This window comes from Lonchura striata, chromosome 6 (genome assembly GCF_046129695.1).
Source record: "Lonchura striata isolate bLonStr1 chromosome 6, bLonStr1.mat, whole genome shotgun sequence".
Classification (NCBI taxonomy): Eukaryota; Metazoa; Chordata; class Aves; order Passeriformes; family Estrildidae; genus Lonchura; species Lonchura striata.
The window spans coordinates 31611489-31626254 of NC_134608.1; the positions used below are offsets into that span (position 1 = coordinate 31611489).

The 14766-nt window shown below is 34.0% G+C and overlaps 2 protein-coding genes across 2 annotated transcripts in view; one reads left to right on the forward strand and one right to left on the reverse strand.

Annotated features, from left to right (window-relative positions):
- Positions 1 to 14766, reverse strand: part of AVEN (apoptosis and caspase activation inhibitor) — an 83018-nt gene that overhangs the window by 35901 nt on the left and 32351 nt on the right. The window lies entirely within an intron of this gene.
- The window catches only part of CHRM5 (cholinergic receptor muscarinic 5), a 45756-nt gene continuing 42903 nt past the window's right edge, over positions 11914 to 14766 (forward strand). The window contains exon 1 of the mRNA XM_021539270.2: positions 11914 to 12553. The gene's annotated coding sequence lies outside the window, so the exon portion shown is untranslated. The remainder of the gene's footprint in view (positions 12554 to 14766) is intronic.

The following is a 14766-nucleotide window of genomic DNA, read 5'->3' on the forward strand; positions in this document are numbered from 1 at the left end:
GTTTTACTCTATAATACATGCATTCTACAACAGCTCGCTTTTCTGTGTTGAGTGCCAGCACTTCTAAGAGATTTATTTAATCATAAATGTTGAAAAAATTCCACGCCAAACTCAACAAAAAAAGTATAAATACATATTATATCTAGTCACACTTTGTTAGAACAGTGTGTTCCAATAAGGGCTTCAGTAAAACAAAATTATACAACTTGCAGTATCATTTAAAGCATTTATAATTTCTAGTGCACTGAAGTTGCCAAGAAACCCTGAGAGGCAGATGGGCATTACTGCTGGTAAAATGCAATCAGTTACACCAGAAAAGAATTGTGCCTTTATACTTGCAGAAGAAATATTACTATTTCCTATAATTTATTTTTTTATTTTTATTAACAAATAGTATAAATGAACTGATTTTTTAAAATCTGGTTTCCTTAGTACATTCCATTTGTGGCATCACCACTTCTATTTAAGAACATGACAAAAAAAAAAAAAAATCACTATCTCGGCAACATCTCTTTCAAAGAATTCCCAGTAGCAAGACACCTGAAACTCTGCCACTACTTTTTCTTACTGAATGCCATAAAACAAATCTTCATTAAAATCTTGATTTATTTAAAAAATAGAAACATCCTGCAGCTTCAAGACATGGAATAAATTCTAAATTCTGCATTTGCTTTCAACTTTCAATACATTTCTTCTTTATATTTCATTATTTAATACCACCCATTATAATAATATCCATTCTACCAACAAATATCATCATTCATCATTATTCACTAGAGAAGCAGCCTTCACATCCACTACATGCTTATAGTATCATAAAAGTATAAACTATAAAATTTACATGAAATATTATTTCAAAGTCACTATAGGTAAAACAAAATTAAGATTTACCTAAGATTAATCTTCTATATTTGATTACAATGTCATTTTTCAGAACACTGGTCTCACCAAAGAAAGTGCTTGCTTATTTCAAGAACATCAAATAAAATACTTCCAAATGGTCATATATACTTTCCACTCTTTAACTGAGACATAATTTAACATTTTTTGAATGTATATCCTGTGGATTACCTCAAAATGCTCAATAAATGTTGAAGCTGTGCTATCAGCATGGTCTGCATAGAAGACTACAGTGATTTGGGACACACAGAGAAGAAATAAAATGTCTAAATCAACTTGCTCAACATACTTTTATAATAAGCTTCATCATAATTACACAACTATTTTCTGATATACTAAGAGAACATTCATCATCTCTTTTACTTTCAGAAGTAGACCACCTGATGAAAAGAAACAATGTTTTATAAAAGAGGATTCGTTTTGTACTCAGCCGTCCACATCTGGACCAGTTTCAAAGCCAAGACTGTAAATCAAGGTGTTTCTACAGATATCAGCATCCCTTTGGCTGTTGGAGGTAAAAGTCATCTTTAATTCATTAAACAAACAGCACTTCTTTTCTACGAGGCAGAAAATGCTGTCAGCCATAAAATTTTCTAGATATTTTTTAATACATTTAAGACATTTTTTCCAGGAGTTTTTACTGAGATAACAAGAAAGTCAATGATAAAAGGAGAAGTCTCTGAAGCATAAATATCTATCCATACACTCAATGAATGATATTAAAAAAAAAAAAAAGAAAAAAAAAAAAGAGCACTGAACTGTCTGTTAACTGTCCCAGCTAATACAGAAAATAGTCTCAAATATTTCTAGAATCTCACTAATAGATGAAGTGCATGGAATTTCTCTCATTGCTCATTGTTCCTAAATCTACTCTAAAGCTATTGAAAAGCAAGCTGCTGTTTTCCAGATCCCATTTGCTTCTAGAAGGTGATTTTTTACATATCCTGGACCAGTGAAAAAAGCTAAAGCACACAGATAACAGTCAACTTCTGTATTCTAAGATTTAATTTCTTATTTTTATGTCTTGCTGTTAAACATGATACTGCAACACAGTTGCAAAATGTGGACTATACAAAAATCTTTTTAAGAAAGGATGTTCTTTGAAGTTTGATTTTTTTATGCTTTCAAGCCTAATCAACAAGAAGGGAGACTTAATCTGTGAACAGAGAGCAGCTAACAAGCAAGCTCCAAATGAGTTAGAAACACAAATTACTTGTTGGTAGAATTGCCTTGTACAGAGCTGGACATGCTTCAGCAACCTCAGACCTAGCGGGAGGTTAACAAGGCTTGGGAAGTAGGATGCCCACTGAAAGTGGACACAAAGAATGCAGAATTTATAGACCACCTGGCAGAGCTCCCAAGGTGAGGAAGAAACCAATAAACTCAACCCAGTAACTGTGCTGAAATCAGCTCTAACTGCCTAAAAGGTAATTCCAGCAGGGGGAGATTGTGACCACTGGAACAAGAAACACACCAACTCAAAAAAAGAGAGCCTGAGCATGTGGAGCAATCAGCGTGGGAAATGAGAAAATCATTAACCAGCATAAGATAGAATACTAATAAATAATAGAACTATGCAACTTGTAGCCAATGAACACTAATTCCCTAGTTTGCTAAAATGTACAAATAGTAAAAATCTTTGATAGTTGATTATTGGCTGGCTGCACATAGGCAACAAATATGGTTTTTGCAGACAATAACCTTCCCACTCTCCATTCCCTGCATGGGAAAGTAAAAAAAGATGGTCCTTGATGGCTACCCCCAAAAAATTAATTCAAATTGCAGAAAACAGGTGACAGGGAAGATATGCTGTTCCTCAAGAGGCAGGTCAAACAAATCTCCTAGAAAGACAAAGGACAGAACAATAAAGCTTCCTCTGCATACACAGCCTATTCTATCTGAGGGTAGATTTCATGGAACACTGCTCAATTCAAATACCCAGCAGGAAGCAAAGCCTGACTTTTCTAAAAATACTCAAAGTTTCTGGATGAACAAAGCCACAGCTTAACTTCCTGTGTCTTCCCATCACACAAGTGGTCATGTCTCTTTAGGAGATATTTTAACTGCATAGATGTGTTATTTTGTAAGCATTAAATTTTAACATTTGTCTCTATTTTGAAGTGGCAATCAACAAGACAGGCTTTCCCAAAAAGTTCTCTGAAGTATACCAGAATCAAATGTAGAAGTTGTATGCATTAACCACAACAATGGGAATGGGCAAGTCTGTTCACTGATGATGAAGACATCTATCTGTATCTCCTCCTGTGAGACACATGCTGTCCTGCAGGTACCACAGCTGCAAGATAGGGCCTGAGGCTTCCTCTGTGCTTCTGCACAGCCCTGCTGCCTCTCACCCAGCTCTTGATGGCCAGGCCTCTCTGGTCTGCAAACCTTTCCTCTTCTACCCAAGCAAGCTTCGCACATGGGCTGACAGAAGGGTACTGAGACAGGAGTCTTTTGCTGCCATTATGTAGGATGCCTGCAGTGTGGCAGCAGCCCATGTGACAAATCACAGAACCATGAGTCTTGTGCTCCCCTGAGACTTGATTTCTGTGTGATTGGAAGAAAAGACAGAGATTCCTTAACAATAAGGCTGAGATAAGGTATAAAGCACAATACTCATAATCCATCTGACAAATATGTTCATACATTGAGTCACTCAAAAAAGCATATAATGAAAAAACAAATTATGTATTTTCATAATCCCCAGCTGAATGGAAATGGAAAATAATTGCATTAAAGTACTATTTAAATAATTAGATAATTATTAAAAGTTATTGTGCCTTTCCTACTGTACATTCCTAATCCAGGTGGAGAAAGATGCATTGGACACTAAGGTGCAAGAGTACACTTTTTGACCTGTAGTTTCAGTGACAAAACCAGAATTGCAAATCCAAATAGGTGTTTGAAGGTGCTATCTGCATTACACAAGCACTACTCAGCAAGAGGCTAATTCTCTCCTGGGACATCTTTACTTGACAAACTTTTAAAAAGGCAATTTAAGAAATTGTAACTGAGCATAATTAAAACACTCAGCATGAAAACAGATAAGTATTGCATTACATTTAGTTTATCCTGCAAATACAGCATCCTTGAAATTGTAAAAGAAACATGAGATATCAAAATACAGTATTTCTCAAAATTCTAAAATAATTTTAAAATGAAACAGAGTTAAGTGGAACATATCACACATAATTATAACATTGTTCTACTGAGTTTTCCTTTTCCCAGTTGCCAATGCTGCAGCAGTAAATCCTCAGGATGGAAAAAAACCCTCAACCAAACACCAAAACAGAACAGAATATCCTCTTTCTGAGACACAATCCCAGTCCCTGCTCCACAAGTGGGCAGAGAGAAACTTCAGCTCCCAGGATTCTTTAATTGAATGGCAAACTGCTGAAGCAAGAGAATGCAAAAGAATGAATCTCAACAAAGAATGCCCCTACATCTGTAAAAAACAGCAAGGTAATCTACTTATGATGAATGGAGAGACATTTGTTTCTCATCTTTCTTAATTTTTCGGCCTTCCAGTGTGCACTCTCAGTGGTACCTCATTCATTTATATTCCCCTTCCAAACAAGAGCTGGATTCCTTTCTACTTTAGACTTCCTTATCTATTGTTAGAAGTAGCTTTTAAGTAGCCTGCAACTGTGAATTCATTACTTCATTAATTCTTAGTTCTAGCAAAGGCTCCAGTAGATGCTTTTAAACTAGTAAAATTACAGGATTAAAATGTATGAACCATGAAAGGTTACTTAATAGACTGGACAGTAACAGAAAATTTGGAAAAGCAAATTAAATTCCAGTATTTTTAATATAATTAATTCATTACTTAATGGGTTAGATTTTAAACTGTATCACTGCAGTAGTCCTTGTGTCCTAATTATTAGGCAAGTTCAAATTATATGTTTTGTGTACAAATTTCACTTGAAAATTGCCAAGCCTATAAAATGAGTCTTTAGAAAAATCTGCATACAGTCTGAAAGCAGGAAAAAAGGACCTCCTGAATAATACATGTATGAAAGCAGAGATACAGCAGGAAGATTATTGAGGTTTTTCAACAAAACCTGTTTTTCTGCCTCTCCTGGAAAACTTCAGAGATCATTCCTCTCTTACTGGGAAACTAACAAGTCTTGTGTCTTACATGGGATGGCTCTGCTCTTCTGCAGAATACAAACAACAAGCTTATTTGTCACATCACAAGACAGAGAATGAACCACATAACATCACTATGAAACCACCTGAATTACGGGCATGTGTTCTTCAGCCACATGACTATCTGCTGGGTGACATCTACACACATGGCTCACAAACAAAATTAGTCAAGCTAGGGAAGAAACCTACAGGAAACTAATAACCTCTCAGATAAGTCTGAAACTTAAAATTCTAACCTTAGCTCAGCTGAAGGCTGACCAATAGAATTTCAGTGAAATTTTCTGAATATGATTTTCGAAGCCATGCTATAGAAAACAGTAAATAATTAAACCAATTCTGGCAGGGAAGTGGAAAGCACATTAAGTGAAGCAACAAAAGGGCAACAAAGTGTTTGGACATAGGATATCCAGGCTGAATAGCCCACCTGTCTAGAATCAAAGAGGAAGTCTGTGCTGAAGGCACCAATGAGCTTCTAAAAAACTATTTCTGTTTCTCAGTCGAGATGTACCTAAAATCTTTCTTCAGAATAAGATATACTTAAACAAATACTTTGTAACTAGGATGATTAAATTAGATATATTTTACTTTAAGAGCAAAAATCAAAGAAATTTACCTTTGAAATGAACAGCTGTGATTACTACAGACCACTCAAATCTAATTAGTCTTTCTTTTGAAGTTACACATTGTTGCTGAAGTTTTACAAGCATCAACCAAGGTGATACAAATGTCTAAATAGCTGCCACAATTTTTCATTACAGTGAAGTAGAACCATAGATTAACAAAATAAAAACATGCTTCAAATTTAAGTAATTTTATGTAAGTAAAGACTTCAAAGGAAACTAAAACTAATTTGGGATTAAAAAGAATATGAAAGTTTTAGGGCTTTTTTATAACATACTGTTATACTGTCTCCTACAGCAGAACCACATAATTTTGTTTTAGGGGCAAGTGTCTTGCAATATATTTGTCAATAAATAGGGAGGAAAAAAAAGCAAACAAAAATCCCATGAATTCTCACAAGTACATAATTCATAATTTTTCAGGGCAGCAAGTTTGTGCTGTGCCTTGTAAATTTGCCTGAAATAAATGTGTTTAAATAAAACTCCCAAAATCTATTTGGGTGAAATTTCGTCTTTAAAAGATCCCCTCATCACAGGCTTAGTGAAATCACTCAAGGAGTTAGAGAACACCTTCAGCAAATGATGCAATTGCTTTGACACGTTTCCCAGGTTAAACAATTTCCAGATTTCAGAAAGTTGTATTGCAGTTATGCATAATTCCCTGCTAAAACTCTTGTAAGAAAAAGTGCACCTACAATGAATAACTGACTTTTTTCAATACTAGAAACAGACTCACACTCTACTTCTTGCCTTTCAAAAATCCACTGAACATTGCTAGTCTTTAACTTAAAATAATTATAAAAGTATTAAAGATGTCCAACACTTATTTTGTAATGAGACGTTAAACTCTGTTATTAAAAAGGTTTTAATTTTCCTGCTTCCCAGAAAAGCGCCATGTTCACACTAACCTTTTAACTAACAGGAACAGATGGGTCTAACTGGATGCAGGCATGATGGGGCATTGTGGTAGAGCAAAAGAACATGTTGATTCTCATACCTCTGGCAGATGGGAACCAGTCAAAATTAATTTTAGACTAAAAATGTTTTGCTGCTTCTCAGTAAAAAAAGAAAAGAAAAAAAGCCACTTGGAACAATATGCTATTTTATACATGCCATCAGAGCTCAAACAACAGCAACTTTCAACAAGTTCATACCATACATTAAAACCAATTACACAGACTTACTGTATGCCATATTTAAGCCTATGAATAAATTAGAAATTCCTGAAAACAGTAGCTTATAATGGAAGTGCTGACACAACCTACAGCAGTAAATGTGCTGCTATTATGAAGTTGTTATGGCAACTAGAAAGATCAAATTGAGAGAGAAAGGAAGAATATGCATAAGCAAAACTTTAAAATCTTTGATGTAGTCCCCCACAAAGTCTTCCAAATTTTGTGGTCACAGTGTATTCTCCTTACCTTTACAAAAAACAAAACAGAACAAACAAACAAAAAACAACCCCACAAAACCTGAAAAACTTGCCTTTAACACAGGTGAGGAGTAGGGCTGCCAAAATAGTGCAAAATCCAAAACAAATCCAAGGTCATAATCCATTTTGCTCATGAACAGTCTAAAAATAGAGTCAATTGAAAGATATCTGGCCAGCATCTGGTGAGCACATATTCATCAGATATCACAAGTTAACAAACAATAATTATGCAAAACTCTTCAGTCTTCAAAACAGTTCCATAATTTGCTACCAGTCTGAATAGTTTAGTAACAGCAACCTGCTGTAATTTGGCTGAATCAAACAGACACCACATTCACAAATACTGATCCATTAATTAAAATGTGATTAAAAATATAATTGAAGCTCATATATTTGTGAAACAATCATTACTTACCCTTTCTAATACTGTGTTAAACAAAAGCAGAAATCTTTGGCTGTTTCTAATATTGAAATAATGAGGGAAAAGACATACCAGGACAGTCAAATTTTAATACACAAAAATGCTCAAAGTATGACTTCTAAAACAAATTCATTAGAATCTGTGTCAGCAAACCAGTTAACTTTCTCAAAAAAAAAAAAAAACAAAACAAAACAAAAAAAAAAAAACCAGAAAAACAGAATAGTTGAATAGTTTAACTTCAAGTGTAATTCTTGCAAAATTTTACTGAAAAAAATTTTCAACAAAATGTTAGTAGCAACCAACAGCAATAGAAATAATGTTAAATTATCATTATTAGGAGTAGTGGTATACGTTTTTATTACAGCATTATATCCAAATTAATCTACTAGCAACAGTTTGACTTGAAAAGTAGAAAACAAATTATTTCTCTGTCTTATCAAATAATTTCATATTAAAGCCACTTTGTCTGAAGTCTTGCTTTACTGCCATCAGTAAAATCTAGGAAATACAAAAGCCCTCAGATGTCTGACATGATAAGAGTTGTGCTAAGTACTTTTACTCACTCATTTCCCAGGTAACAAAAATACCTATCTCATTCCATTTCTCTTTTGAGCTTGTTGATCTATATAATTTTCCAGGCTACCAGAAATACCTATTTAATGAGAAGACAATTTTAAGAAATGCCTAAATATCTACTTTCACTGAGAACTAGATATGAATGAGCAGATATTATATTAGAATGAGCAGATACTGCTGTTAAATTCAAAATAATTTTAAGATTCAGGTTGACACATTCTTAAGCCAAAAATTATTCTGTGTCAATTGTCCAATTGATTTCAAAATTTTAAAACTTTGAAGACTGTTTTTTATTTTCAGACACAATGTATTCTATATAAAACATTGAAAAGTACAGTTTTGCAGATGAACTTCATTTAGCTGGAAAAGAATGAAATATTCCATTGACAAAAGATAATTATTTAATCTGCAATAATTGATAATTATTGATATGAGACCACAACAAATACACAACCCCCCCCCCCCCCCTAAAAAAAAGGATAAAAGAAGGCAAAAAAGTATTTTGTTCACAAAGGCAAGATATACTTCTAGGCAACAAAAGCAGAAATAATGATGACATTTTCTTCAGAACATTAGTTCTTCAGCAATTTAAAAATTCTGATAAATACACTGCTTTTCTCTAAAAAGCAACCACTAGTTATCAACTTGCTTGAAGCAGGTAAACTTACAGCTCTCTAAAAGCTGAATGATAATATTCAGAAAAAAGGTAAAAATAGCATTTCCATGTGCATAGCTATTTGTTAGATAAATGGTAAATACGTAATAAAATTGTCAAAAAGGAAAATGCTCTAACACTATGTCTTCTTTTAGTGTTTTTTCAAATTAATTTGCAATTAATTTACAACATTAGTGATTATCATGCATTTTCTAACTTGTAAAAATGGTTCATTGAGATACAGCTTTCCTGATCACTCAGTCTTATTAGAAAAATGTTTTTTTCCAATATATTTGACAAATTACTTTTATACAGTGGGGATAATATTTAGCCTTTAGGACTTGTAGAAACCATAATTATTAATCGTGAATGGACTAACAGATAATTCATGGCTTAATACTATTTGCAAAGCTACCAGCTTTGATACTGTAAATATTAAATATCACTGAGATTGCAATGAAATTTCAGTGAGCTTTCAAATCAAATGCTCACACACTTAAAATGCAAAATGTTTTTAAGAAAGCGTTCTGCTCCATTCTTATGCAATTTATAAAGCTCTCTTCTTAAAGCAGGTAAGTACATTATTCACCCTAGATCAAATTTTCAGGTGTAGAGTTTCAGCATGTTGTTAACTAAAGCTACATAGTAGTTTTTTGTATATAAGACCACTCAAAAAAATAGGAACTGAAACAGAATTCTGTCCAAGTACAACATGCCTGTGATCCAGATGAAACGAAGTAGAGGGATGTAGCCTGTACAGGGATTGCCTGTACATCCTTACTACTGCCTCAGAGGTGTAAGAACTTCATATCAATTGATGTTATTTATGGTCATGGAGCCCTCATCAGGCCACCCTGTGAGTCCAAGATAACCCAACTGTGCAAGGAAGTAGTCTCCTGGTGCAGCACTGACTGTCACACAGTACACATCCAGTCACAAGATAGACTACAGGTCCTTTGGAGTGCCCAGTGGAGTGTGCTTGAAGCTTTTACTACTTCAGCCATACCAGCAACATTCTCCACCACAGATGTTATATATCCACTTTGGTCATTCATCTTATATATAACTTATTCCAGTTGCACATTGACCAAACAGAAAAGATTTTCAGAACACCATACTAAAAATACAAATCTTTGTGCTATATTCAAGGTTGAAAATTTTAAGCACCTTCATCTTCAGTGTTTGAATTCTTAATACCAGTCATGTATTATCCCAGACTAAAGTTGCACATCAAGATGTCAGAATTATTGTCATCCCCTAAATTTTAACATGCTGCTTTATCAGAGTTATCCTAATTCTCATCTCCAGGCTTGAGACAGCAGAATACTTTTGATACTAACACACACATAGCTCATTTTACCTTGTCCTGAAGAGAGGAAAAAAGTGGGATATATCTATATCTATACACACACACACACATATATATATATATATATGTATCAATTATTTTGTTCTTCAGGACTTCCTCAGGGGATAATCACAGAGTAGATATTTGAGTCCTCTGTTTTGGGATTTGCGGATTTGCAAAGGGACAAACAGACCAGGCTAGTGTTTGCCTCCCAAAAGATTATCTGAGAATACAAAGGTTGTGTCTTCTCAGATTCCAATTACTTGGCAGATTTTCATAAGAATCAACACTTTTATGAAATAAGGTAACAAATTTAGGACACTTTCAGTTCAGCTTGGGCACCAACTCCAGGCATGGACTGTATATGTGAAGAGAGGAATCATGAGAGAGAAAGTGTTAATATTATTTCAGAAAGTATGCTTCATTCCAGTACTTTCAGCATGGACTTTATATCATCTACCCATTGTATCCTTGGCAACTCGACTTGTTATCTAAAGAGACAAAATTGACAACTTAGATTTAAAGTTACAGCTATCGTATATTTCTAGGCTTGGATTTGATGTGGAGCTAGATAGAATGCAAGCTAGAGACCAAAAATATTCAAAAAGTTATTTGATGTGATATAAGGGCATAATAGTGCTCATGATTTTTGTCTGGATAAACTAGAAAAAGGTTTATCCAGATGCTCTCCATCATTCCATAACAAGGAAGATGAAGATAAATCTTCCTCTTTAGGGATGAGAGAAGTTCCTCATACTTAGAGTAAACAAGTACAAACCAGCAGAAGCAGCCCTTTCTTCCATTATCTTTTTGGTGGGGTTTATACCCTGGTTTTAAAGGAGTCATCATCTTATCTCTTCTTCACCTTCAAGGTACAGAAGGCAAAAAAAGAAATAAATTTAAAAAGAAAAGTTACATTAAAGAAGATTCTGAGAGGAAAAACACCTCTATTTTGAGGAAAAGTTTGAAACATCACATTATTTTCCCCACAATCATCATACGTTGCCCTTAACAACATTGATACTGCGAATGAAGATTTTATCCATCATACTTTATATTTATGAGGGCTTATGCTGCACTGAAATGAGTTCTTCAAAACATATTATTTTTTCCATATTAGCCTTGAGAGAGCAGTTCCTCAACATTAAACCACAGAATTTAAATTTCTAAATTAATTAGAAATGGATTTGTGAGTGTCTGTAACACAAAGTGTGTAATAAGTTTGAACATAATCTTCATACAGAGAATCCTTTGAAAAACATTTTTTTAAATGTTAAAGTTTCCTTTTGCAGAGGGAAAAAAAAAAAAAAAAAGAAATGTGTGGGTTTAATCTATAAATTAAGTTATAAATGAAAACCTACAAGACAACTCCCAGGCTCCCCAAATGAAAAGCTACATGAAGCAAAACACAAACCATGTTTTTTAAAGGAGGTCTGTTAGAACATCTTTCTTATAAAAAGCAAGCTTTGAATAGACCTTAACCTGACTGGAGTTTTTAACCCTATGAATGACATCCACCCTGTCAAAACAGCTCTGGTCTGTTTTACCTGATCATATCCCAAAACAGCAGTTTTTTTCCTGGTTTGTTTCTTAATGACAAGCTGTTAAAACACAGAGAACCTATGAAACCTAGTATTATCCTCTGCTGCTTTTTTCTTCTAGTACACACTGCCGTCCATCAGAAGAAATAATTAATGGTTCTATTATGTATGAAAGTGTCATCCTGTCAGTTCAGCGACTGGTTTGAATAGCTCATATCTGCCATTCATTGATGCCACGCGTGCTCACTGTCCTGAGAGATGACAAAACACTACACCCGTTAGGATTTTTTCCCCTCTCTCTAAAGCAGCATTTCACATCTGTGTCTGACAGAAGCATGAGGAGCTGAGAGAGGCAGACCTTCATCATTCTTCACACAATAATGTTGCATGGATTAAAAGTTAAGATCTGATGCCTACTGATCCTGTATATTTTCTACAAAAATATAAAATGTGGAGGCTACCAAAACATGAGGGGAAATAATTTTTCAGTGTTGGAATAGCACCAGAAAACAGATGGAATTCACTGGATAGCAAGTATTTAAATGATTTTTTAGATGCTGAATACTTGAGTTGACTGGGTTCGGTGCATTTGCCTTTTTTTTATGTTTTTTGGTTGGGAGGGAAAGATGCGAAGTTCACAGGTCCTTTCTGTTACCTGATCAGGACAGAATTAACAAAAATCCTGAATGTAGAAGAACTCAGATATTGAAGATACCTGGAAATAAACTAGAAACAACCAATAGCACAAGAGCAAAGCAGCAGTGAATAAGAAGACGCTGTGAAAAAGAAATCACAAGACGAAAGTGCACAATGCATTTCAAATAGAAAAAAGCTTCCTATCTGCTGAGTGAGTCTCAGTATATTCCGACAGAGCACAGACAAAGCTTCAATCAAGTATCTCCTAGGTAAGCTTTTATTTCATATTTGATTGTTTATCACATCAACATATACTTTGATGTATTAAAAATAACTGAATTATTTTAAAATTCTTTCAAATTTTCAATGACAAATTTCAAGTTCAAATTTTTCAATGACAGATGTTTGATGTTCTTAGATTTCCTAAACTGTAAAAATAACATCTCTCTTTTGATGCTAAGGTTATTCAAAGAAAAAACTCTTAAATTATCTCTTGGCTTATACCAGAGTGAAATATTTCCTAAGATTTAAACCCTTCAAAATATTTTAATACATATTTCCATACATGACTGTTTAAGAAAGAAATTTTTTTAAAGCCATGCTTCTGTTAATAGTACCACAAAACATTTACTGCGCTTCATTATCTATTTAATCTGGCAAAGCAAACAACATTTTGTACTACAGCAGCAGATGCAAGAGGATATCTTTTATTATAGAATAATAAATCTCTGTTTATATAAAAGAATATTAAATACAGCTAGAAGTGTTGATCAGTTATTTATGAAAGGTAAACTACAGCACAGTGAGGAAACAGCATCTTGTTAATGCACTCCAAGGTACTGTGTACAGAGTGTTAATAAGAAGACTGGACATCCGTCCCCAAGTTAAAAGTTAAACTATAAAAAAAGAAGGTGCAGGTCATCTCATTTTTTCCCCTCATTTACAGCATTTACATGAATCACATAGACATGAATTCTACATGAAAACAGCATGCAAAACATTTCTGAATGAGACTCTACCATCTATTAGGGCTTGAAAAATTAACTATACCTTTTAATAAAGGTGCTTTTAATCAAAAAAATTACACTTAGGAGTCCTAGAGAAAGATACATTTGCTCAGATACAAAAAATTCCCACAACCCTTGAAATTAAAAAAGCAGTAAGAATTTTATATCATTTAACATACCATTTATACTATCACATTGGTCAATTTTGTAATCAGGAGCGACTTTTAAAACTTCATCTTTGCTGCTACTTTTATTGTTTTTGCACAATTTTTTCTATTTATTAAGATTCAATATTTCTTCTAGCACTGTTTTACGTATCTCCTCTACTTCTCTCTGTATCACTTTCCTTGTTTCTATCTAGCACATCTGATTATATTATATTCTTATTTAATATAACCTTTAGTTCTTTCTGGTTTTGTTTTTCTTTTTATGCTTTGCTAAATTACTAAAATAATAACTCTCTGCCTGATGCTTGCTAAGGCTAATTTGTCATTCACAAATACCCATTATGAACCCTTCATTTATGTACAAAGGATTTAAGAATCCTAGCAAGTGCTAGGAAACTGAACTTACTTGCCGAAGACTAGTAGAATAGTATGAGACTAAAAAACTCAAGTTCATATGAGACAAGGCTCATCATAGTATAAGGAGTCAACAACATACTCCCACAATAATGGCAGGATATGTGAAACAACTTGTGCAAGTAAGGGGTTATCTCATGCATATTAATGTGGCATACTTTATATCTGAAACTTGTTCTACTAGTAACACTTCTCACTGCTATGGCTGGGGGGAAAACCCATTTCTCTAAACACACTTAAGTCTTCTGCTTAATACAGGCAAAGACATTTCTATTATTCTAACCCTTTCCCATTTTCCCATTTGCTATATTTAATGAGAAATTGATGAAATTTTTGCTAGTGCACCCATAACTCAGCCATTTTGTTGCTGACAGGTTCCAGCACTCTCTGTATTTCCCCAGTTTCTGTCCTTTTTCTCTCAATTATTCTTTCCAATGTCTCACTTCACACATCTCCCTGATCCAGTAAGAATTCCTCCTGCCTCCTCACACTCCTATACAACACGCACTGATAATTTGTCTCACATCCAACACACCAGGAAAAAAATCGTAAGTGAGGAAGTAGGCTCTGTACAATATAAACTAAAATAATATGGCTGTAAGCTTCAACAGAGCCAGTTCATGATTTCTGTAACTTGAACCATCAAAACCTACTCTAACTCAACATTTGCAACAAGCAGCAAATGCAATACAGCTTCTGTCAGCTGACTTCAGAAGACAGCTTTGTATCTGCTAGATGAGGTTCAGAGTTGGATATTAAAAAAAGAGAAAAAAGAATTGGAATTCACCCTTTGTTTCACTAAAGGGTGAAGTTTTGTTACACTAGAAGTTTTAAATTGAATGTTTTCTGAGTTTTTTGCCTTCTCTTTTGATATTGCTTATCAGGGCTTAAAAA